The 20,845-nt window shown below is 45.4% G+C and overlaps 1 long non-coding RNA gene across 2 annotated transcripts; it reads right to left on the bottom strand.

Annotated features, from left to right (window-relative positions):
* Positions 1-282: 282 nt before the first annotated feature.
* Positions 283-20,586, bottom strand: LOC119878332. Of its 2 annotated transcripts, none has more exons than XR_005386783.1 (4): positions 18,648-20,586; positions 16,988-17,135; positions 1,513-1,649; positions 283-480 (listed from the first exon to the last, which is right to left on the bottom strand). It is a non-coding gene; the product is annotated as an uncharacterized LOC119878332 (long non-coding RNA). The 2 variants fall into 2 exon arrangements; XR_005386784.1 differs by having other exon boundaries at positions 16,988-17,071; positions 18,648-20,585.
* Between the last annotated feature and the right edge of the window lie 259 nt (positions 20,587-20,845).

The following is a 20,845-nucleotide window of genomic DNA, read 5'->3' as shown; positions in this document are numbered from 1 at the left end:
CTCACTCCGAAGATACAGATGCAGTGAGACGTCGGACAACTGCACCCAATGTCCACAGCAGCCGGGTCCACAGTAGCCACACTGTGGGAGGAGTCTTGGTGCCCTCAGGCAGATGATGGATAAAGAGGATGTGAGATAGATGATGGTCATAGAGAGAGGAATGGTACTCAGCTATCAAAGAGAAGGAAATCTTGCCATTTGCAATGACATGGATAGAACTAGAGGGATCATGTTAAGTGAAATAAATCAGTCGGGAAAGAGAATGACCGTGTGGTGTCATTCATAGGTGGAATTAAAGAAGCAAAGCAGATAACAACTGTAAAGGGAAGGAAAAACAAATATGATAAAAACAGATGCAGGAAATACAGACTCTTAATGAAAGGAAACAAACTGAGGGCCGCTGGAGTTTGGGGATAACAGGGGAGGTGTTGTCACGTGCACTGCTGTTATCTCCAACTGGTGAATCCCTGAATTCTTCCTCTGAAAGTATAACACACTATACATTAATTAATTGGGTTTAAATTAATTTAAGTTAAAAAATCATTTGTATCAGAGCACATTTCCTTCTAGACTCTCAGTTTTGCTCATTCAGCTTATACCGGGACCACCCACCATGGGTCTGGTTTGTTGAAATAGGCGCCATGCCTCGTCCATGGCCCAGCCCAGGGCTAGAACTCATAACCCCTGAGATCAGGACCGGAGGTGAGGTCAGGAGTCGGATGCTTAACCAACGGAGCCAGCTGGGGGCCCGAGAACTACACTGCTTTATCCTGTGTCTGTGTGACATCATTTGAAATAGGAAAGTGCTGCGTCCCGCTCTCTCAGGCTTCTCCAATACTGATTTGCTGTCCGGGGTCATTTGTGGGGGCGGATGGATGTTATGGGTTTTTTTTTCCTATTTATAGGATCTGCCACCATGATTTTGATAGGAATGACATTGAATCTGAGGGTGGATTCAGGAATTGCGGACATTTTCACAAGATGAGGCTCCCACCCCACGAGCCCAGGATGGCCTCCCAGAGCCTGGTATGGCTCAGTGCACAAGTCTTGTGCTCCTTTGGTTCAGTCTCATTATTAATTGAGAATGGTGAAGGGAGTCATATCCTTCATTTCCTTCCTGAGTGCTCATTGTCGGGACACAGCAAGGCTACTCTGTTCTGTAGGGTCAGTTTGTGTCCCGTGACTTTACTGAACGCACTCCTTAGTTCTAACAGGTTTTGGTGGAGGCTCTCGGGTTTCCTGCTTCTAGTACCGCATCTTCAGCATATAGGGAGAGTGTGACGTCCCCCTTCCAGGTGTGGAACCTTTGCTGTTTACAGTTTAATGTCCTAGAAAGCCCCACAATTGAATCAAAACTGAGCCCAGGACAAGGACAGGAAGGCCCTATTAGAATGAGAACAGAGCTCAATGCCCTTGAAGGCCCCATATCAAAATGTAAACAGAACTTGAGGAATTGCTCTAGCCCTTCTGTAGGTCCCCGAGACTAGCCCTTAAAACTAAGCAAAAACCCACCTTGGGGTCCAAGTCCCTGCTCTGCTGTGTCGGGTATACTTGGACACAAGCTCGATCTTGTAAATTAACCCTCGTGTGTTTGCATTCATGTTGACTTCTCGGTGGTTTCTCATATTCGCAATCTTGGGCACAACAGTCTGATATAAAAAAACAAAACCAAAAGAAACTTGGACGAGGGCAGAGTGAAAGCAGGGTTCTAAGAGAAGCGGCAGAGACCCAGGGGCTTCGTGGCTCTTCTGTGGTGGGCCTGCAGACTGGGGGGCAGGATGCTCAGCCCCAGAGCAAGAGGACCCAGCGTCCCCACCCGCATCCCTCCCATCAGCGCTGAGTCTCAGGGATCAGCACAGTGCGACCCGCTGGAGGCCGAGGCGCTAAAGCCCACCCTACCTCTGACCCCGCAGGTGCATATCTCAGGCAGATGTGCACCTGACAATCAGCGCCATGGCCCATTCCCAGACCCCACACAGACCACTCGCTGCCACCAAGCTGTTGGACCACAGAGGCTGCAGAGCTTCAGCTCTGCCTGGAAAGTAGGGTCTAGCTTCCTTTGTACTTTGTGCTTTATTTTCATGTATTTTCTTTGATTCTATATTATAAATTGCCTTATTTTAATTTTTATGTATGTACCTTATATGTTTCTTATTTTTAGTTTCATGGTACTTTAATTGTGTGTCTTATTTTGGGATTTGGAATCTTTTAACAAGCAGGCCAAATAATCTGGTGTTCTTTTAGGAGGGCAGTTTTTATTGTTTTTCTTGGTTTTTCTTTTTATTCCTTCATTCTTTTTTGGAAAAAAATAATGAGATGGAGAAATTCACCTTCATAAAATAACATGAGGTAGTACTCAAAGCCAGGAAGTTCATCCATTCACATATATGATGTCTAAATACAGTTTAAAACAATGATTATAAAGATAGCAGCTGGGCTGGAAAAAGAGCACAGAAGAAAACTAGACAATCCCTTCCTGTAGAAATAAAAGAACTAAAATCTAGTCAAGCCAACATTAAAAATGCTATAACTGAGATGCAGTCCCAAGTGGAAGCCTTAAAAACAAGGAAGGTTATGGACCACAGAGGCAGACTTGGGAACTCAGCCACTTATTAAAGCAATAACATTCATATCATAGTAGACTCAGAAGATGAAGAGAGAGAAAAGGTGGGCCTTGCTCAGCCATTATAAATGACAAATACCCACCATTTGCTTCAAGGTTGATGTAACTGGACGGTATTATGCTGAGTGAAGTAACTCAATCGGAGAAGGACAAACATTGTATGTTCTCATTCACTTGGGGAATATAAATAATAGTGAAAGGGAATATAAGGGAAGGGAGAAGGAATGTGTGGGAAATATCAGAAAGGGAGACAGAACATAAAGACTCCTAACTCGGGATCCCTGGGTGACGCAGCGGTTTGGCGCCTGCCTTTGGCCCAGGGCGCGATCCTGGAGACCCGGGATCAAATCCCACGTTGGGCTCCCGGTGCATGGAGCCTGCTTCTCCCTCTCCCTGTGTCTCTGCCTCATTCTCTCTCTCTCTCTCTGTGACTATCACAAATAAATAAAAATTTAAAAAAAATACTCCTAACTCTGGGAAACAAACTAGGGGTGATGGTAGGGGAGGAGGGCTGGGGTGGGGGTGAATGTGTGATGGGCACTGAGGGGGGCACTTGACGGGATGAGCACTGGGTGTTATTCTGTATGTGGGCAAATTGAACACACACACAAAAATAAATTTATTATTAAGAAAAAAAAAAGAAGGAAGAAAAAGTGGCACCTAGGTGGCTCAGTCAGTTAAGCTTCTGACTTAGGCTCAGATCATGATCCAGGTCCAAGGAAGGCTCCCTGTTCAGCAGGGAACCTACTTCTCCCTCTCCCTCTGCCCGTCTTGCTCATGGTTTTTCTCTCCTCCCTCTCTCAATTAATTAAATAACGTCTTTGAAAAAGACACAAACAAACCCGAATGAAGAGAAATCACCCATGTAGAAGAATTTCAAACAATTTGTGCAGACATTCCACCCTCAAGTTCATGAGCATAGCTTCCCACTCTTATGTGTGCAATACACATAGTAACTTCCTTCTACAAAATATATTATGAGAAACTTAAAAAAATAATGATAATGTAATAGTAATAATAATAATAATAATAATAATAAGAAGAAGAAGAAGAAGAACAATAAAGAATCACTTTACTACGGAGAAAGCTGACAAACACTACATCAGCAAAATGATCAGATCGATACCAAGACTGATAAATTATGTTGATAGTATCTATCCTTTATATGATATAATGAAAATGGCAGTATATCTCTGTATATAATCCACAAAAACAGTTCAATCATGAGATAAACAACAGACATGTCCCAACTGAGAGAAATTTTACAAATTACTCTACTTCTCAAAGCGTTCCAGTTAAACGACAACAAGGAAAGGCTGAAAGACTGTCACAATCCAGAGGAGCCTAAGGAAACAGGAGGACAAATGGAGTGTGATATGAGGAATGGTAACTCAGCAAAAACTATGGAAATCTGAATAAAGTATTGTCCCTGGTTAATGCAAATATTTTAATATTGATTCATTAGCTAATATTTGAACTGTACCAATATAAGATATCCATAATTGGAAATATTGAGTGCGAGTGCATGAGAATTCTCTTAGTATCTTCTCAATTTCCCTACAAATCTTTGGTTTTTTTCTAATAAATAAGATTTATTTTGAAAATTGACTTAAATAAATCAGGCTTAAATGTGAAGACATTTCAAGAATAGTTAACTTTTGCCTTATTCTTAAAGAGTTCCTTCGTTAGGAACAAAGTAAAAATTTTATATCAGAAGGAAAGAAAAACACTTATGAACACGTACAATGCTTCCTCAACCTGAAAAGCAGGAAAGCATAATGAATAGCAAAAATCACCTAAAAATACTTCTATTATAATAGACACCATATTGCAAGTGCATTTAAAATTAGCAAGGCATAACATTTATCTCCTTGACATTTGTCTTCCAAAGAGTTCACAGTGTTTCAGTGTAGTTGAAACAGGGGAAGAATCTCAGGGAAGAATCCTTCACATAATAATAGGACCATTGGTAATAATGTCTCTCAGTTATTTCCAAATCCATAAAGATGCATTTTCTGATGAGTGACTGAGCTGCGAAGAAATAGTTGAGAAAGACTCATCCCTCTGAATTACTAGTGTCAAAATATTTTAACAATACTACCACGGATAGTACATTATCCATATTAACAGTCAATACGTCTCAGATTGGAGTCTGAGCAATCAGATGTGCAGAGAAAAAACGCTTTGATTGCTCCTCATCTTTTAAAGGCAAAGGAGAACTTTTCTATGTACAAAGTCAGTTGTCAAGATAGCCTTAGGGAATAAGAGTCTGCAGCATCAAATCACGCTGCATAGCCGAGACGCCCGATCTCCAGGTATTCCTGATCCCAAATACCTGGGTTTGTCCCCCAACACAGGCTGCCACGCTGAGGTCATTTGCAATTGCTCTCTTAGGAGCTCTGGGGAGGGCGGCAGGAGCTAGAAAGTATGGGACGGGATGTGGGGAGGCCGAGAACATTACGGCCATTCCACTTTAAGTTCAGCATTTGCACACAGCCAGCAATCCCAGGCCCCTGTGAAGAAGAGCTGAAATTTACATTACTTCAGTTACAGGAAAAAAACAAAAATTTACAGCTTAATGTCCTAGAATGCCCCAGAATAGAATAAAAACTGAGCCGAAGCCAAGGGCTGGAAGCCCCTATTAGAATGAGAAGAGAGCTCAATGCCCTTGAAGGCCCCATATCAAAATATGAACAGAACTTGAGGAATTGCTCCAGCCCTTCTGGAGGTCCCCGAGACCAGCCCTTAAAACTAGGCTAAAACCGTCCTCGGGGTCCAAATCCCTGCTCCACTCTGTGGGGTATACTTGGACCCATGCTCGAGTTTGTAAAACAACCCTCGTTTGTTTGCATCAGTGTCGGCTCCTTAGTGGTTTCTCAGATTCGCCATCTTGTGCACAACACCCCCATGTCCCCTTCCCACCTGGACTGACCTCCTGTCCCCTCCCACCCAGGCTGACCCTCAGTCACCTCCCCGCCCACAACAGCTGGGCACAGGCCCTCACACAGGTCCATGGGCACGCTGGGCACTCCCGCCTCCCAGGGGAAGGAAGGAGGATTCAGCAGGACACACTCCCATGGTGGCCCCTGGGCTCCCTGCCCAGGGTGGCACCTGGTGACATGTCGGGGTCTGAGTCCCTGATGCTGGCTCCTCCTCCCTGGTATTCCCACAGGAAATGAAGTAAGAGGCCCTGGTCTCGTCCAGGGACATCAAGCAGGTGGACATGGACATCAACATGACGTTCAGCAGTCACATAATGTTTTGGGACTACTACCGGGTAGTATGAGGCTGAGGTGCCAGGGGGGATTGGGACCCGGGGGAGGACTGGTGACTTCTGAGTCGGGAACATGGGGCTTTGAGGCCGGGAGAAGAACAGCAGCCAACAAAACACGGCAGCATGAAAGGGTGCTGGGGATGACCTCTGTGCCCCCACACCCAGTGTCTCAGGGATGAGGAGGTCACTAGGATGGGGCCTCCAGGGCTTGCCATGTGAGCTGATCCCCAAAGGGGTGATGGACGGCACCCTGAAAACCAGGTGCCTGGGTGGGGGCCATGGGGGGCATTAAGGGGACCTGGGGGCAGGTTGCATGGCTGTGACTGGAGGAGGACACACATCGATCCGATGAGGGTCGGAAGGGTCAGAGTGACACCCACCCACAGTGCTTTATATATTTTGAAATTCTATGCATTTAATTTGAGACAATTTGCAATTTGTAAAAATACATAGTATGATGACCCCCAGATAATGCGCCCGGTCCAGCCAGGGCCCTGCACTGACCACCCGGGACCCCTGGGGCAGGTGTCACAATAAACCCCAGACTGTGGTCGCCTTTATCTGTAGATGTCTTGGTGTGCATCTTAAAGAAAGGGGATGCCCTGTGTCCGCAGGCCCTCCACACCATCCCCCTCATTCCCTACCCATACACTATCCCCCTACATCATTATCCCTCATGGCATCCCCCCTACACCATCCCCCTCAAACCCACACACCCCCACACAAACCCCACCCACACTATACCCCAACACCATCCCCCATACACCATCCCCCTCAATCCACCACCATCATACCCCTGCCCACACACCATCCACTCACACACCATCGCCCCCCAGCAAGGACCCAGTGCAGGTGCACCCTGTGGGACATGTTCAGCCTCCCCGTGGTTCTCTGGACAGCCTGCTACCATCAGAAGCCCAGTGTCCCATAGAGTGTCCAGGGGTTTCAGGGAGGAGGAAAGACAGGGAGCCCCCGACAGGGTGGGTGCAGGTAGGTGGAGCAGAGGAAGCACTGTGCCCTGCCTCCTCCCACTCTTCCTCCAGGAGGGCGGCACAACCTGCACAGGACACCAGCCCCTAACCCAGAGGGACCTGGGCTGACTTGGGCCCAGGCTCTTGGGGGTTGGGTTGATTTGAGTCCCCACCAGTCCCAACTCAAGGACTAATGGAATCAGGCCCCATGGCCCTGGCCAGCCCTGGATTCTGGTCCCGGGCTGAGCAAGACCTCTCACAGCTGGATGTGGCCTCCTGGGCCCTGGGCGTGCCCCACAGATCCAGGTCGCTGATCTAGGGCAGCCCTGGGGATCCCGGGACACACCAGTGTGGGGAGTGGAGGGGTAAGCCGGTGGGCCACACCCGCACCCACACCAGGAGGCAGGCTCCTCCAGGTGCTCCAGCCCCAGAGATCCCAGACCGGGGTCTAGCTGCCCTGCGGGGACCCAGAGCAGGAGGCCATGAGCTGCAGGTCCAGGTCAGCTCTGCTGTCCTCAGAACCGTCAATCAGGCTGAAACCTCAGGACACTCACCCCCACCCGGAGTCCACACATGCTCCCAGGTGGGGGACTCCAGAACCCGCCCTCCCACCCCATGTGATTCTTGCCCCCCCTTAAAGGACAGAAAGGTCTCCTTCCCCAGGGGAAGGCACGAACTCATGGCTCTGAGCCCTTTGCTGTAGAAACTCAATAAAGTGTTGTGGTGTGAAAATGCAGAGCCAGCCCATTTCTGTGTCTCTCAGAACTATGTGCTTGGGGCATGGAGAGACCCCCAGAGAGGAGGAGGGGGCACCGCCTAGGCCCCAACCAGCCCCTGCAGGGGCGCCACCAGGCACACACAGCTGATGTCCCCACATGCCTTCCAGTGCAGCCAGACCCCCTGCTGGACATGGGAATGTGGCCGAGCCAAAACTTCCAGCTCAGCTGACCCTCCAGCTGAAAGTTCCTGCATGAGTGAGCCCCGGCGTGGGCAGGAGAGCCCAGCTAGCCGCCCATGGCCAGCACCAGAAATGATGTTCTGCCAACCATTTCGGGGTTTTGCGTGACCCAGCCAGAGGATCTGATAGCTGCATGGGATAGCTGCATGTGATAGACACACACGCATCTCAAAACCAACAAAAGTCGGAATCCTCCCAATGTTGTCAAACAGGAGCCAGATGGTTACATACACTACACTGTGGTCTCCAATAGGATATTTGGAAAAATGCTATAAGCCATGACTGCAGAGGTGTTGGACACATGGAATGTGTTTGCTGTGTTCCAACAGGGAGGGCAGAGGGGCAGGAAGCATCCTCCGGAGTGGGGGGGGGGCCCTCCTAGGAAAGGACACCAGGTCCTTGTGAAGGCTACGGAGGGTGAAATCTCCTCCTCTCTTTCTGCTTCTGGTTTTCATCCTAAATGCCATTTTCCTCAATCATATTAGCAAGAATTTATTTTATGTTTTTAAATTTCTTTTTATTGGAGTCCAATTTGTATGAATTCTTTCTTCAGCAAGGGTGTCATACAGGAGAGGCGTGAGAAAGATTTTCCCAGACAGGCAACATATAAAGGAGTTCATGACCACTTAACCAATCCAGTAAGGAATTTTAAGAGGGACTCTTCTAGTGGGGGAAAAAAAGAGACCAAAAGCAACAAAGACGAGAAAGGCCCAGAGAACGTCACCAGAAACACCAACTCTTCCAGTAACACAAATGCACAAAGTTCATATCTTTGAATAATCACTCTGAATGCTGATAGACTAAATGCTCCAATAAAAAGATATAGGGTATCAGAGTGGCTTAAAAAACAGGATCCGGGATGTCTGGGTGGCTCAGGGGTTGAGCCTCTGCCTTTGACTCAGGGTGTGATCCTGAAGTCTTGGATCGAGTCCCATATTGGGCTCCTGGTGGGGAGCCTGTTTCTCTCTCTGCATAATTTTCTGCCCCCCCTCTCTCTCACTCTCGCTCTCTCTCACACTATCATAAATAAAATTATTATTAAAAAAAACAACATCCATCTGTACGCTGCCTACAAGATGCTCACCTTAGACCTATAGACACCAACAGATTGAAAGTCAGGGGATGGAAAATCACCTATGACGCTAATGGATATCAAAAGAAAGATGGAGGACCCATACTTATATCAGACAAATTAGATTTGAAAACACACCCTGGGGGACACCTGGTGGCTCAGTGGTTGAGCATCTGCCTTCAGCTCAGGATGTGATTCTGGGATCCCAGGATCGAGTCCCACATCATCCTCCCTTTGGGGAGCCTGCCTCTCACTCTGCTATGTTCCTTCCTCTGCTTCTCTGTGCAATTCTCATGAATAAATAAATAAATATTTTAAATTTCAAAAAAGAAAGAACAAATACTGTAAGAAGAGATGAAGAAGGGCATTATTTCATAATTAAAAAGACTCTCTATCATGATCAAACAACTAAATATTTATGCTGCCAACATGGGAGTACCTAAATATAGAAACCACTGTTGGTGGGAATGTGAACTGATGCAGCCACTCTGGAAATCTCTGTGGAGGTTCCTCAATGAGATAAAAATAGACCTGCACAATGACCCAGAAATTGCACTGTTGGGGATTACCGCAAAGATTCAGATGCAATGAAACGCCGGGACAACTGCACCCCGATGTTTATATTAGGAATGTCCACAATAGCCAAACTGTGGAAGGAGCCTCGATGTCCATCGAAAGTTGAATGGATAAAGAAGATGTGGTTTATGTATACAATGGAATATTACTCAGCCATTAGAAATGGACTGCTCCCGAGTTACTGCGTGGGCTGAATACAGGTTTCCAGAGCTGGCCGTTGCCACTGGGGTTGTTCCTCCTGGGGCCTCATGGGATAAACTAACTGCACTGAGCCCTGCACCAGGCAGGGGACAGAGCAGCTCCCCCAAGTGCTAACACCTGTAAATCCGCACAACAGGCCCTTCCCCTGGAAGACCAGCTAGATGGACAAGTTCCAGGGGAAGTCAAGGAACTTAAAGTATACAGAATCAGAAGATACCCCCCATGTTTTTTTTATTTATGATTGCTTCCCCCACCCTTTTTCCCCATTTTCTTTTTTTTCTTTCTTTTTTTATTCTCTTTTTTCCTTCTTTCTTCCTTTATTCTTTGCCTTTTTCTCTTTTCTTTCCTTCTTTCTCTCCTCTCTTTTTCTCCTTTTCCCAATTCAATTTGTTTTTGGCCACTCGGCACTCAGGAAAATGACTAGAAGGAAAACCTAACCTCAAAATAAAGAATCAGAAACAGTCGTCTCTCCCACAGAGTTACAAAATCTGGATTACAATTCAATGTCAGAAAGCAAATTCAGAAGCACTATTATACAGCTACTGGTGGCTCTAGAAAAAAGCATAAAGGACTCAAGAGACTTCATGACTGCAGAATTTTGATCCAATCAGGCCGAAATTAAAAATCAATTGAATGAGATGCAATCCAAACTGGAAGTCCTAACGATGAGGGATAACGAGGTGGAAGAATGAATGAGTGACATAGAACACAAGTTGATGGCAAAGAGAGAAACTGAGGAAAAAAGAGACAGACAATTAAATGACCAGGAAGACAGATTAAGGGAAATAAACGATAGCCTGAGGAAGAAAAACCTACGTGTAATTGGGATTCCCAAGGGCGCCAAAATGGACAGAGGGCCAGAATAAGTATTTGAACAAATAATAGCTGAAAACATTCCTAATCTGGGAAGGGAAACAGGCATTCAGATGCAGGAAATAGAGAGATCCTCCCCTTAAATCAATAATAACCATCCAACACCTCGACATATAATAGGGAAGCTTGCAAATTCCAAAGATAAAGAGAAGATCTTTAAACAGCAAGAGACAAGAAAATCCTGACCTTTATGGGGAGGAGAATTAGGGTAACAGCAGACCTCTCCATAGCAACCTGGCAGCCCAGAAAGGGCTGGCAGGATATATTCAGGGTCCTCAATGAGAATAACATGCAACCGAGAATACTTTATCCAGCAAGGCTCTCATTCAAAATGGAACGAGAGATAAAGAGCTTCCAAGACAGGCAGGAACTGAAAGAATATGTGACCTCCAAACCAACTCTGCAAGAAATTTTAAGGGGGACTCTTAAAATTCCCCTTTAAGAAGAAGTTCAGTGGAACAATCCACAAAAACAAGGACTGAATAGATATCATGAAGACGCTACACTCATATCTGTCCATAGTAACTCTGAACGTGAATGGGCTTAATGACCCCATCAAAAGGCGCAGGGTTTCAGACTGGATAAAAAAGCAGGACCCATCTATTTGCTGTCTACAAGAGACTCATATTAGACAGAAGGACACCTACAACCTGAAAATAAAATGTTGGAGAACTATTTACCATTCAAAAGGTCCTCAAAAGAAAGCAGGGGTAGCCATCCTTATATCAGAAAAACTAAAATTCACCCCGAAGACTGTAGTGAGAAATGAAGAGGGACACTAAATCATACTTAAGGGATCTATCCCACAAGAAGACTTAACAATCCTCAACATATGCCCCGAATGTGGGAGCTGCCAAATATTTAAACCAATTAATAACCATAGTGAAGAAATACTTAGATAATAATACACTTATACTTGGTGACTTCAATCTAGCTCTTTCTACCCTCGATAGGTCTCTAAGCACAACATCTCCAAAGAAAAAAAGAGCTTTAAATGATACACTGGACCAGATGGATTTCACAGAAATCTACAGAACTTTACATCCAAACTCAACTGAATACACATTCTTCTCAGGTGCACATGGAACTTTCTCCAGAATAGACCACATACTGGGTCACAAATAGGGCCTGAACCGATAACAAGGGATTGGGATCATCCCCTGCATATTCTCAGACCATAATGCCTTGAAATTAGAACTAAATCACAACAAGAAGTTTGGAAGGACCTCAAACACATGGAGGTGAAGGACCATCCTGCTAAAAGATGAAAGGGTCAACCAGGAAATTAAGGAAGAATTAAAAGCTTTCATGGAAACTAATGAGAATGAACATACAACCGTTCAAAATCTTTGGGATGCAGCAAAAGCAGTCCTAAGGGGGATATACATCGCAATAAAAGCATCCATTCAAAAACTGGAAGTAACTCAAATAAAAAAGCTAACCTTACACATAGAGGAGCTAGAAAAAAACAGCAGATATATCCTACACCCAACAGAAGAAGAGATTAATTAAAATTCGAGCATGGGATCCCTGGGTGGTGCAGCGGTTTAGCGCCTGCTTTGGCCCGGGACGTGATCCTGGAGACCCGGGATCGAATCCCACGTCGGGCTCCCGGTGCATGGAGCCTGCTTCTCCCTCTGCCTATGTCTCTGCTTCTCTCTCTCTCTGTGACTATAATAAATAAATAAATAAATAAATAAATAAATAAATAAATAAATAAAAAATTCGAGCAGAACTCAAGGAAATCGAGACCAGAAGAAATGTGGAACAGATCAACAGAACCAGGAGTTGGTTCTTTGAACAAATTAATAAGATAGATAAACCATTAGCCAACCAGATTTAAAAGAAGATAGAGAAGACTCAAATTAATAAAATCATGAATGAGAAAGGAGAGATCACTACCAACACCAAGGAAATACAAACAATTTTAAAAACATATTATGAACAGCTATACGCCAATAAATTAGGCAATCTAGAGGAAATGGGCGCAATCCTAGATAGCCACAAACTACCAACTGGAACAGGATGAAATAGAAAACCTAAACAGGCCAATAACCAGGGAGGAAATTGAAGCAGTCATCCAAAACCTCCCAAGACACAAAAGTCCAGGGCCAGATGGCTTCCCAGGGGAATTCTATCAAACGTTTAAGGAAGAAACCATACCTATCCTACTAAAGCTGTTTGGAAAGATAGAAAGAGATGGAGTACTTCCAAATTCTTTCTATGAGGCCAGCATCACCTTAATTCCAAAACCAGACAAAGACCCCACCAAAAAGGAGAATACAGACCAATATCCCTGATGAACATGGATGTAAAAATTCTCAACAAGATACTAGCCAATAGGATCCAACAGTACATTAAGAAAATTATTCACCATGACAAAGTAGGATTTATCCCCGGGACACAAGGCTGGTTCAACACTCATCAAACAATCAATGGGATTCATCGTATCAGCAAAGAAAAACCAAGAACCATATGATCCTCTCATTAGATGCAGAAAAAGCATTTGACAAAATAGAGCATCCATTGCTGATCAAAACACTTCAGAGCGTAGGGATAGAGGGAACATTCCTCGACATCATAAAGGCCATCTACGCAAAACCCACAGCAAATATCATTCTCAATGTGGAAGCACTGGGAGCATTTCCACTAAGATCAGGAACAAGACAGGGATGTCCACTCTCACCACTGCTATTCAACATAGTACTGGAAGTCTGAGCCTCAGCAATAAGACAACAAAAATAAATAAAGGCATTCAAATTGGCAAAGAAGAAGTCAAACTCTCCCTCTTCACCGATGACATGATACTCTAACTAGAAAACCCAATAATCTCCCCCCAAGATTGCTAGAACTCATACAGCAATTTGGTAGCGTGGCAGGATACAAAATTAATGCCCAGAAATCAATGGCATTTCTATACACTAACAATGAGACTGAAGAAAGAGAAATTGAGGAGGCAATCTCATTTACAATTGCACCCAAAAGCATAAGATACCTAGGAATAAACCTAACAAAGGAGGTAAAGGATCTCAACCATAAACATTATAGAATGCCTCTGAAAGAAATTGAGGAAGACACAAAGAGATGGAAAAATATTCCATTCTCATGGATTGGCAGAATTAATATTGTGAAAAAGTCAATGTTACCCAGGGCAATGTACACGTTTAATGCAATCCCTATAAAAATACCATGGAATTTCTTCAGGGAGTTAGAACAAACTATTTTAATATTTGTGTGGAATCAGGAAAGACCCCGAATAGCCAGGGGAATTTTAAAAAAGAAAACCATATCTGGGGGCATCACAATGCCAGATTTCAGGTTGTACTACAAAGCTGTGGTCATCAAGACAGTGTGGTACTGGCACAAAAACAGACTCATAGATCAATGGAACAGAATAGAGAACCCAGAAGTGGACCCTGAACTTTATGGTCAACTGATATTCAATAAAGTAGGAAAGACTAATCATTGGAAGAAAGACAGTCTCTACGATATATGGTACTGGGAAAATGGACATCCACACTCAGAAGAATGAAACTAGACCACTCTCTTTCACCATACACAAAGATAAACTCAAAATGGATGAAACATCTAAATGTGAGACAAGAATCCATCAAAATCCAAGAGAACTCAGGCAACACCCTTTTTGAACTCGTCCACAGTAAATTCTTGCAAGGTACATCCATGAAGGCAAAAGAAACAAAAGCAAAAATGAACTATTGTGACTTCTTCAAGATAAGAAGCTTTTGCACAGCCAAGGGTACAGTCAACAAAACTAAAAGACAACCTACAGAGTGGGAGAAGATGTTTGCAAAAGACGTATCAGATAAAGGGCTAGTTTCCAAGATCTATAAAGAACTTCTTAAACTCAACACCAAATAAACAAACAATCCAATCATGAAATGGGCAAAAGACATGGATAGAAATTTCACAGACAAAGACATAGATATTGCCAACATGCACATGAGAAAATGCTCTGCATCACTTGCCTCAGGGAAATACAAATCAAAACTACAATGAGATACCACCTCACACCAGTGAGCATGGGGAAAATTAACAAGGCAGGAAACCACAAATTTTGGAGAGGATGCGGAGAAAAGGGAACCCTCATACACTGTTGGTCGGAATATGAACTGGTGCAGCCACTCTGGAAAACTGTGTGGAAGTTCCTCAAAGAGTTAAAAATAGACCTGCCTTACGACCCAGCAATTGCACTCTTGGGGATTTACCCAAAATATTCAGATGCAATGAAATGCCGGGACATGTGCACCCCGATGTGTTTAACAGGAATGTCCACAATAGCGAAACTGTGGACGGAGCCATGGTGTCCATCGAAAGATGAATGGATAAAGAAGATATGGTTTATGTATACAATGGAATATTACTGAGCCATTAGAAACGACAAATACCCGCCATTTGCCTCGACGTGGATGGAACTGGAGGGTATTATGCTGAGTGAAGTAAGTCAATTGAAGAAGGACAAACATATGTTCTCATTCAATTGGTTAATATAAATAATAGTGAAAGGGAATATAAGGGAATGGAGAAGAAATGTGTGGGAAATATGAGAAAGGGAGACAGAACATAAAGACTCCTAACTCGGGGATCCCTGGGTGGCTTAGCAGTTTAGCCCCTGCCTTTGGCCCAGGGCGCGATCCTGGAGTCCCAGCATCGAGTCCCACATCGGGCTCCCGGCATGGAGCCTACTTCTCCTTCCTCCTGTGTCTCTGCCTCTCTCTCTCTCTCTCTCTATGTCTATCATAAATAAATAAATATTTAAAAAAAAAGACTCCTAACTCTGAGAAAGGAACTAGGGATGCTTTAAGGGGAGGAGGGCGGTGGGTGAAGGTGAATGGGTGAAGGGCAGTGAGGGGCGCCCTTGCCGGGATGAGCACTGGGTGTTATTCTGTTTGTTGGTAGATTAAACACCAATAAAAAATAAATTCATTTAAAAAAATGTTCAAACAACTAAATATTTATGCTGATACATGGGAGCACCTAAATATAGAAACCAATTAACAACAAACATACAGGAACTCACTGATAATAATACAATGACAGGGGATTTTAACACCGACTTATGGCAATGGACCGATCGTCTATGCAGAAAATCAACAGGGGAACAATAACATTGACACACTGGACCACAGGGACTCAACAGATATAGTCTGAACATTTCTTCCTAAAGCAGAATACACATTCCTTTCAAGTGCACATGGGACATTCTCCAGAACAGATCATATCATGTCCCACAAATCAGCCCTTAACAGGTACAAAAGGTACAAGAAGGTTGATATCACACCCTTTACATATTTGGACCATGACGCTATGAAACTGGAAGTCGACAGTAAGAAACAAAATTGGACAGACCAAAAATACGTGGAGATTATGAACATCCTACTAGAGAACGAATAGAGTAACCAGGAAATTAAAGAGGAAATTTAAAACAAAAAAAAAAATGAAAACATGTTTCTCCAAACCTCTGGGATGTTGCAAAGGCAGTCCTAAGAGGGAAGTACATAGCAATACAGGCCTATCTCAAGCAACAAGAAGTCTCCAATTCGCAACCTAACCCTACACCCAAAGAGGCTGGAAAAGGAATAGCAAACAAAGCCTAAAGCCTACAGAAAAAGGGAAAAAATAAAGATGAGAGCAGAAATAAACAATGCAGAAAAAACAAAACAGTAGAATGGAATAACGAAACTAAGAGCTGGTTCTCCAAAATAATTAAGAAAATGGATCAAGCCCTAGCCAGTCTTATCAATGAGAAAAGAGAAAACCTAAATAAATAAAATCACAAATGAGAGAAGAGAGATAACAATTAACACCAGAAAAATAAGACAATTATAAGGGAATACTATGAAAGATTATACGCTAACAAACTGGGAGACCTGGAAGAAAAGGACAAATCCCTAGAAATGTGCAAACGAGCACATGTGCAAAACTGAAATAGGAAGAAATGGAAAATATGAACAGACCCATAACTAGCAAAGAAATTGAATCAGCAAGGCACCTGGGTCCATCAGTGATTGAGCATCTGCTTTGGCTCAAGTCATGATCCCAGGGTCCTGGGGGATCACGTCCCACATCAGGCTCCCCGTATGGAGCCTCATTTTCCCTCTGCCTATAACTCTGCCCCTCTCTGTCTCTCATGAATAAATAAGTAAAGGTGCAGCCACTGTGGAACAGTCTGGAGGGTCCTCGAGAAGTTAAAAATAGGGGATCCTTGGGTGGCACAGCGGTTTGGCGCCTGCCTTTGGCCCAGGTCGTGATCCTGGAGACCCGGGATCGAATCCCACGTCGTGCTCCCGGTGCTTGGAGCCTGCTTCTCCCTCTGCCTGTGTCTCTGCCTCTCTCTCTGTGACTATCATAAAAAAATTTTTTAAAAAAGTTAAAAATAGAGCTACCCTATGATTCCAAAATTGCACAGCTAGGTACTTACCCTGAGGATACAAAAGTAGTTGAGTAGATTCGAAGAGGAACACGCAGCCCAGTGTTGGTAGCAGCATTGTCAACAACAGCGAAACTGTATAGAGCCCAGATGTCCATCGACAGAAGAATGGGCAGAGACGATGTGGTAAATATACACACTGCGACATCACTCGGTCATCAGAAGGGATGAAAGGAAGCCATTTACAATGACGTGGGAGAAGTGGAAGGGACTTATGCTAAATAAACTCAGTCAGAGGAAGACATATACCAAATACCATACAATTGCATTCACATGTGAATTTTAAGAAACCAAACAAACTGGCAAAGGGGCAGAGGGGGGATGAGAGAAGCAAACAAAAAAACACACTCTTAACCACAGAGAATAAACTAATAGATACCAGAGGAAGGTGGGGGGGATGGGGAATCAGGGGATGGGCATAGTGGAGGTCACCTCTGACCAGAACCAGGCATTGTATTCAAGGGTTGAATCACTATGTGGTAAACCTGATACTATATCATACTGTGTTTACAAAGAGGACTTCAAGTAAAAGTTTAAAATAATAATTGGTAGTATTGATGAAACATGTGTGCACAAGAGATAAAATCATAAAAGCAACTGAAAATCCAGAGTCTTTAGAGCCACAAATCCCCTCCTTAGCTCACCTCAGGAGAAGCCTGCCATGCCTATTCTCACCCCAGCAGAAGCATGGATTTTGACTCTCTGTGGAGGCTGCTGACTTAGTGGAGTCAAGCTATCTTTGAACCCAAAATCTAAATAGAGTGCATAAAACTAAACTGCCCAAGATGCTAGGAATCCCAGTGCAGGCACATGCCAAGACACAAACTCTAACCATACAGAGACATAACCCTAACCCTCCACTTAAGCCTAATGGTAACCTAACCCTTAAACAAGAATTATCACTAATCAAAAACCAAACACAAACCCCAAGACCGAAACACATTCACTGAACCTTCCTGCCAACCCTTACCCTAACTCCTAAACCTATTCTAAACCCTTAACCCTGACCCTTACCTTAAATCTAACCCTAACCCTAACCTCTAACCCTAACCTTATCTTAATGTACTCAAATCCTATTCCTAACCTTAACCTGTACCCTAACCGTAACCCTCTAATACTAATCCTATCTCATACCCCAAACTGTACCCTAACATGTACCCTAAAACTAATCCCTAACCCACTGCCTAACCCTCTCTTACCCTTTTCCAAAACCATACCCTGACCCTGACCTGACCCTAACCCTAACCCTAGCCCTAACCCCTATCCTAAACCTAACCCTCGCCCTAACCCTAAACCTAGCCCTAACTTTAACTCTTCCCCCTAACCCTAACGACTAACCCAAACTCACACCCTAACCCCTAACCCTAAAGGCAAACCTATCCCAACCCTAACTCTAACCATAACCCAAACCCTAATTCCTAACCTCCTACCCTAATTTCTAAAGTCTAAACCCTAAACCTAACTCTAACTCCTGTCCCTAACCCAAACCCCCTTCCTAACTCCTAACCACTGACCCTTACCCTTAACCCTCACCCTAACCTCTAATCCATAACCATAAGCTTAATCACTAACCCCTAACATCTAACCTAAGCCTAACCACCAACCACCTCCCCTCCCCTGACCCTACCATTCATTCTACCCATTCACTTACCCTATGGTTCTGAGGAGTCCCTTCTGACATGGACGTGGCCCCAACGGTGCCTCCAGTGTCCTCCAGGGGGTCCTGAGGAAGCCGGGCTCCTGTGAGTGCGCACGTGGCCCCATGTGTTCCAGAGTCATAGTCAGCAGGTCCTGAGTACGCCGGGTCTCCTGTCACCGTGGAGTATGCCTCACATCCTCTGGAAGCCTCACAGCAGGTTCTCAGGAGGCCGGGGGCTCCTCTCAGCCTGGACATGGCCCCACGTCCCCCAGAAAACTCACCGCGGGTCCTGAGGAGGCTGTGGGTTCCTGTCAGCCTAGACGCAGCCCCATGTGTCCCGAAGCCAAAGTGCAGGTCCTGAGGAGGACGGGGGTCCTCTCAGTCTTGACGTGGCCCCATATTTTCCTCAGCCTCACCATAAGACCCGAGGAGGCTGGGGGCTCCTGTCAGCATGGATGGGGCCCCAAATCATCCCAATCCTTCACAGTGTGTCCTGAGGTGGCTGGAGACTCCTGTCAGTGTGGATTCGGCATCCACATCTTTCTTAGGCCTCACCGCAGACTCTGACAAGGCTGGGGTCTTCTGTCCGCATGGACGCATCCCCATATGACCCGAAGTCTACACCAGGGGTCCTGAGGACATCAGCGTCCAGTTGTGTGGACGTGGCCCCACATCCTCCCGAAGCGTCACCGCTTGTTCTGAGGTGGCCGGGCTCCGGTCACTGTGGATGCAGCCCCCAGCTTCCAGAAGACTCAACTTATGTCCTGAGGGGCCCGTTAGCTCCTGCCAGAGTGGACGCTGCGCCACATTTTTCAGAAGCCTCCCCGCGTGTCCTGAGGCAGCCCAGGGGCTCCTGTCAACGTGGATGCGGGCCCACATCTTACTAAAGCCTCCCCGCGGGGCCTGCAGCAGCCCAGGGGCTCCTGTCAGGGTGGGTGAGGGCCAACAATTTCCTGAAGCCTCACTGTGTATTCTGAGGAGACCAGGGCTCCTGTCAGTGTGAACGTTGCCCAATATCCCCCTGAAGGCTCCACGCAGGTTCTGAAGAGGCTGTGGCTCATCAGCGTGGATGTGTCCCCACGTCTTCCTCAGGCCTCCCCAGGAAAGGCTGGCTCCTGTTAGTGCAGGCAGAGGAGGCCTACTGCGCATGCATACACCCTGGGCGGTGCCTGGGCTCAGGCACCCCCTGTGGGATGCTCAGACGCCGCAGGAGGCTGCAGGAGGCAGCATGCCAGTCCGGGTCCCACCTCTGCCTCCTTCCAGGCTCCAGCTGTGCCCTGTTACCTTCGGAAACGTCTGATTCAAAAGGAGCCCAACACCCGGTTTCCTCAAAAATACTTAAGGAGAAGGAATTGGAGCCCAAAGACGCGAAATGAAATGTGGACCAGACTTTTACCACGTCCTGTAAAACTCACTCAACCCTCTTCCACTGTGGGCGGGACCGCGGGCTGCTGCAGCAGCCTTGGAAACAGTGTGGAGGCTCCTCAGCAAGTTACAAATAGAGTCGCCCTGCGACCAGCAGGTGTACGGCCTGGAGCTCACTCTGAAGATACAGATGCAGTGAGATATGGGACAACTGCACCCCAATGTCCACAGCAGCCGGGTCCACAGTAGCCACACTGTGGGAGGAGCCTTGGTGCCCTGTGGCAGATGATGGATAAAGAGGATGGGAGATAGATGGTGGTCATAGAGAGAGGAATGGTACTCAGCTATCAAAGAGAAGGAAATCTTGCCATTTGCAATGACGTGGGTAGAACTAGAGGGATCATCTTAAGTGAAATAGGTCAGTGGGAAAAGAGAATGACCATGTGGTGTCATTCATAGGTGGAATTAAAGAAGCAAAGCAGATGAACATCTGTGAAGGGAAGGAAAAACAAATAAGATGAACACAGATGCAGGGAATACCGATCTTAACGATAAGAAACGAACTGAGTGTCGCTGCAGGGGAGGGGATGGTGGAGGGAATAACAGGGGACCGGCATGAAGGAGAGCATGTGATGTCACGAGCAATGCGGTTATCTCCAACTGGTGAATCCCTGAATTCTTCCTCTGAAAGTATAATACACTATACATTAATTAATTGGGTTTAAATTAAGTTAAAAAATCAGTTGTATCAGAGCACGTTTCCTTCTAGACTCTCTGTTCTGCTCCTTCAACTTATGCTGGGACCAACCCTCATGGGTCTGGTTTGTTTAAGTAGGCATCAGGCC

The sequence above is a fragment of the Canis lupus genome, unplaced genomic scaffold (genome assembly GCF_011100685.1).
Source record: "Canis lupus familiaris isolate Mischka breed German Shepherd unplaced genomic scaffold, alternate assembly UU_Cfam_GSD_1.0 chrUn_S1484H1668, whole genome shotgun sequence".
Classification (NCBI taxonomy): domain Eukaryota; kingdom Metazoa; phylum Chordata; class Mammalia; order Carnivora; family Canidae; genus Canis; species Canis lupus.
This window is presented reverse-complemented; position numbering and strand designations above follow the sequence as displayed.